Genomic DNA, 6315 nt, shown 5'->3' on the forward strand with positions numbered 1-6315 from the left:
TATTATAATTTTATCTTTGAAAGAAAGGAAACCTTTAGAAATAAGACAGTATCTGATAAAGAGAAATTTTCCATGCATGGTTTTTAGGGGTTTTTGGTGTGGAACACATGTATTGAAGCCAATGAGTAACTTCTCTGTATATACATATGATGATATTACCGTTGGTGTCAGACACAATGAATTGCTATGGTTTTGCAAAGTCATGTTTTGTGGCTTTGTGAAATGAATCGCAAGAAGCCAGTGACTTCTTTTTCACATATGCCTGAAATTATCATGATGTGTCTGAAATATGGTGGCATGTGAAGACATTAAAAGAATCTCGTGTACTAAATAATATTTAATAATCATATATAGGAGATTCAAGTGTGTAATATATGTATCTTAGCATCTTAGCTTTCTCAGTATTTTTTAAAACATGCACCTCAGTGTATTTGCTAGTCCCTTGATTATAAAATATGCTAAAAATTATAAAAATATTAATGCTGTGTAAACAATTAAGCCAGGTAACTTTTAAATCGATTTGGAGATATTAGATTTTGTTTTATTCTTTTACCTGAAACCTGTGATCTGATGGTATTGCTCCTTCCTTGGTTCCTGCTTCGTTGGATAGCTTTCCTGATAATCATCTTCTAGGAAACAGATTGCTCTGTGCTTGTTCACTTCCAGACTTCCGGACTTCCAGTGGCATTTATTAACACTACTATTTTGCCATTCTATTCACTCTGAGGGCTGGGACTATGATCCTTTATCAGTTTATATCCTAGAGACTCATATAGTTCCTGGCACATAGTAGGTGCTCAAAGCCAATTTTGAGTGGATAAGAGAAAGAATGAGTGCCCCCCTGGCAACTGCTTCCTGAGAGGCCCACATGGCCACTCAATTTAATGAAGAGGTTACAGAGATGAATGTCTTGCTAGCCTCGCAGCAGCTACATCTTCTACGTCTCAAGTCTTTTGCTTGCCATCCAAGATGGAACCTTCTGATCATCTCTCTTCTCCTATAGGCTCAGATGACCGAGTTTTGTATTCTCGTTACATGACACACCCCTTTTCAGCTTTCCAGTTTCCAAACACTCTTCTTTGATTTCTGAAATCTACAGTCTATGATTAATACTCATATAATCCGAATCATAGTCTAATCAAAGAAAGTCATCTCCACTTGTTTCCTTTAACCAATATTGGCTCTCCCCTTAAACCATTATTTTTACTTTTAGATGGAGAACTACAATATCCCACAGCTCACTTTTCTCAGTATTGAGTTTGGATTTGACCTTCTCCTTATTTCTCACTTTCAGATAAGTACTGCTCCATTCTCATCAAAAACCTTACATCTGGGGTCATAGATATACTGTACAAGATTATGTAAACATTAATGGTAGAAATCTCCACATGATTAGAGTTTTATTTTCTTTTCCTCTATAAACTTCTTTGTTTGAATTTTTAATAATATGCAAGTATTATTTTGCCCCCCAAGTGACTTTTTATTTATTTTTTCTAGTTTTATGGAGATGTAATTGCACATATAACATTGTTTGAACTTAAGATGTACATGTTAAATTGATACACTTATATATTGTAAAATGATTGCACGATAGTGTTAACTAACACCTCCATCATGTCACATAATTACCATTGTTTTTTTGGTGGTGAGAACATTTAAGATCTAACTCTTCTCTTGACATTTTAGTATATACTGTAGTATTATTAACTAAAATCACTATACTGTTCATTACATTTCCAGAACTTACTCATATTATAACTAGATATTTATACCTTTGACCAATAACTCCCCATTTCCCCACTCCCCAGCCCATGGTAACCACCACTTGACTCTGTTTCTATGAGCTCAACTTTTTAGAAGCTGCATATAGGTAAAATTATATAGTATTTGTCTTTCCCTGTCTGATTTATTTCACTTAGCATAATTGCCTTTAGTTTCATCCAGTGGCAAGATTTCCTCCTTTCTCACTGCTGAATAATATTCGTGTTTGTGGGTGTGTGTATTATACCTTTTATATCCATTCATCCCTTGGCAGACACTTAGGTTGTTTCCATATGTTATTATGAATAATGCTTCAGTGAACATGGAAGAACGGGTACCTCTTCGAGATCCTGTATTCATTTCCTTTTGGTATGTAATTAGATGTAGGATTGCTGGATCATATGTTAGTTCTATTTTTAATTTTTTGAGGAAATTCCATGCTGTTTTCCATAATGGTTACACCACTTTATATCCCACCAATACTGCACAAGGGTTTCCTTTTCTCCACGTCCTCACCAACAGTAGTTGCCTCTTGTCTTCTTGATGATAACCATTCTAACAGGTGTGAGGTGATATCCCATTATGGTTTTGATTTGCATTTCCATGATGATTAGTAAAGTCTAGCATGTTTTCATGTACGTGTTGGCAGTTTTCATGTCTTCTTTGGAAAAACAACTATTCTATTCCTCTGCCCATTGTTTAATTAGATTTTTTTTCTATTAAGTTGTATAAGTTCTTTATATATTTTGCATATTAACCAGATATATGATTTTCAAAGATTTTCTCCCATTCTACAGGTTACCTCTTAATTTGTCAATTGCTACTTTTGCTGTGCAGAAACTTTTTAATTTGATACAGTTCTGCTTGTTAATTTTCACTTTTGTTATGTTTTTGGTGTGATACCTAAAAAATCATTACCAAGACTACTGTCAAAATGCTTTTTCCTTATGTGTTCTTCCAGGAGTTTTATGCTTTGAGGTCTTATGTTTAAGTTTTTAATCCAATCTGAGTTAATTGTTGTGGGTCATGGAAGATAGGGGTCTAGTTTTATTCTTTTGTATTCTTTTGTACAGTTTTTCCAACACCCTTTATTAAAAAGACTCTCCTTTCCCCATTGAGTGTTCTTGGTTCCCTTGTCAAATATTAACTGGCAGTATATGAGGGAGTTTATTTCTGAGCTCGCTATTCTCATTGGTCTATATGCCTATTTTTATTCCAGTACCATACTACTTTGATTACTGTAGCTTTGTAGTATGGTTTGAAATAAGGAATTATGATGCCTCCAGCTTTGTTGTTCTTTTTCAGGGTTGCTTTCCTGTGGTTTTCCAGTGACTGCAAAATTTTCCCCAGGCCTGCACACTGCAGTGTAGGATGGTGACAGGACCTGGGTTGGGCTGGGGCGTGCAGGTGCACAGCTGGACGGTGAGGGTAGCTACCGGTGAGTGTGGTGGTACATGCCGGTGACAGAGACAGGGCATGCACCAGCAGCTGCAGGGCTGTGGCTGCACAATTTCTCCTGAGCGTGTGCACTGCAGTAGAGGCCAATGATAGGGGTCATGCACAGTTGGAGGGGCTGGTGTGCACATGATAGTGGAGGTCCATCATGGGGCTCTAGGTGCTTCTAGTACAGCCACAGAGGTCTGAGCTAGCTGCCAGTGTAGTTCCTAGGGCTCTCAAGGGTGCAGGAAGAGGAAGTGTGGAGGGACTCAGTTGGTTGTCATTATAAGTCTCAACTTCATTTTTATTCCTGGAGTTAAAAGTAATACATAGTGTCCATTCATTCAAAACCCTATATATATTTAAAGAGCATCTACAATATAGCAGGCACTGTTCTAGGTATAGGGGATCCAGTGGTGTACATGACTTAAAAGTCTTACTCTCATATAACTTACTTTCTGGTAGAGAACAAATAATAAACAATAAATTTTAAAATACATAATGACAAATAATGATATGTAATAGGAAGAAAATTAAAGCAACACAATATGCTAGAGAAAGGATCCTGTTTTACATTAAGATGATCATGGAAAGGGTTCTTTGATGAGGTTAAGGGACTATTAATGTAGTTGTTCAGAAATAAGCGAATACATAGTATGTATAATAGGTATGTGAGCAGACTTTAAATAGACTGGAAGAAATGTCCTTGACACGACTTTTATTTTTGTAGTTTCTTAAGTCTGTAGTGGACAAGCATATAACAAATAACTCTCTTCTCCCACCAAAAAAACACAGACTAATATGACAGACAATACATTATTTTTGTTTAATATAAAACAAAATATAATATATAATATAAAAATTTAAACATCATAAGAATAGGTCTATGAGCAAGTGCAATTTACATAGCCTTTCGATAGTCTCTGGTTTTCAGCGTTTAGCTACAGAAAAATAATGTCATCTCTGGCAAGACATTACTGCATTTTAAGATTCCTCTTTTACCACCACCAATGAAAACTCCATAAGATTTACTATGATCAGATATAATTACCACTAAAAAAGATATTTCTATGTTCTAAAATGGCAGCATATGTTTGAATGTTTGATTCACCAAAAAAGGTACATATTAATTCACAGGCAGTAATTCTAAGTTACTTTTAGTTATTGTATTCAAACAGCATGAGTGTCCTTGGACAAAATAACAGAGAAATCAGCGAACCAGAAAGGAAACTCTTTCTAATACAGAAGGAAAAATAATAGACATTGTTTGACTTTTTTATTTAATATAGATTATAAGTTGACTTTAAAGAGACTCATTAACAAAATATTTTTGCAGGCAAGTTAGAAAGGTGATTTTCTGTAAATCATTAAAAAAAAATAAAAAATAAATGCTTTAACTATAGCTTCCATCCATGCATTATATCATCTATCTGTCTAGGGAAGCAAAAACTGAGGGCTTCTCTAAACCCGTCATTAGTTAAACAAAAGGCATGTGGCTAGGAAAGTTGTTTACTATTTTTTCTGGTTGAATGTTTTCTTAATTCATGGTACAACCTAGGTGACACAAGGGGAGTAATTTTGACTTTCATTTCATTAAAAAGGGGGGAAAGCAAGGCTTAATACCTGTCATTTAAAAAAATAAATTAAGCCCATGGTTATTTAGAAATAGTCTTTACCATAATTATTAAATACAAAGAGAAATCCTTTAGCTAACAAAGAGATGGGCTAAATCCAGACTGATTACTTCACAAACACAATGAATCTTAAATCCCAAAAGAACAAAGGCAATTTTGTTAGATGAAGCATCCCTTCTCTCAGGATATTTTTTAATTGCTTTTGGTATGACAGATAAATAGGGTCCAAAACAAACAAACAAACAAAAACTCTGATGGATTTGTTTGTTAGAACTTCTCATAACTACAAAACAATAATAAATGTTTGAAATTGAATCATATTAGCTGCTTAAAGTAATGCATGCCTCTTATCGAAAAGTGTTTACTACGTTATCAGGACTTTTTTTTTTTTTAATTTTTAGGTAAAAATACTTTTAGCACAGTCCTAGTCAATTCAGTTCAAGCCAGAGCAATAAGCCTATATTAAGTACTTACTCTTTATAAAGCACAGTGCTACATGAAATGTGGGGTATGAAGATACTAAGACTTGACAGCTGGCCTCTGAGGGATCAGAATCTAGTGTGGGAGAAAGAAGTTTAAAGCAATTAACCATAAAGTAAGACATAATGTATTAAGTGCTGTATAATAGATACTACGTGACAGGAGAATAGAGCAAAAGGAAGAATTAATTATGACTAGGGAAGGAAAAGAGTCTTGAAAGTGGTTTTTGAGCTAATTCTGTTTTAAAATTCAGATTTTGAAAGGTATCTGACCTCTTTCTCTGTCTCTCTAGCTATTCTTTTTACACATTCGTGCAATGAATCCAATCAGTAATGTGCCAGGTATATTTTAAGAAATTCAGAATATAAAAATGACTAGAACATGACTGTCGCTTACATTAAATGTCCCTGTAGTGTTCATATTTCATGACTTTAAGTATCATATCTTTATGCTTAACTCTTAAATTATGTTGCTAGTCCCGATCTCCCCTAATTCTCAATACTACGTTTCCAATTTGTTTTCTCGGTGTCTCACCCTGCTACCACAAACTCAATATTTCGAAATTTAAATTTACTTTACTTCCAAATCTACATCACCAATTTTACAAATATAAAATGAACATCGTTTTGTTCATGCAAAATCATTTCTCTACTTATTCGGATTTGACTTCCAGAGTCATCTTTGCCCTTCTCAACCCTGAGGAGAATCTCATCTAGGCACTTCGTGGTCTTATGTGCAGCCTGGGATTGTTACCAATTAACATTTCCTTAGGTTGTTCTTAGAAGTAAGATCCTCAATTCTTTTATTTTTCTTTTCTCTTATTTTTTTTCATTTCTCACTCGACCACACATACACAGATGCCTAACCTGGCAGGATTTTTCTCTAGTCTATAGGGTAAGGGATGCATTTACTCTCTAATTTTGATATTTCCCCCTCATAGGTACAATTTCTGGTGTGATATTTACCTCTAACACTACGTTACTAAACTTAGTTTTGGGAGTAC

The sequence above is a fragment of the Pteropus vampyrus genome, unplaced genomic scaffold, assembly GCF_000151845.1.
Source record: "Pteropus vampyrus isolate Shadow unplaced genomic scaffold, Pvam_2.0 Scaffold11, whole genome shotgun sequence".
In the NCBI taxonomy this organism is placed as follows: Eukaryota; Metazoa; Chordata; class Mammalia; order Chiroptera; family Pteropodidae; genus Pteropus; species Pteropus vampyrus.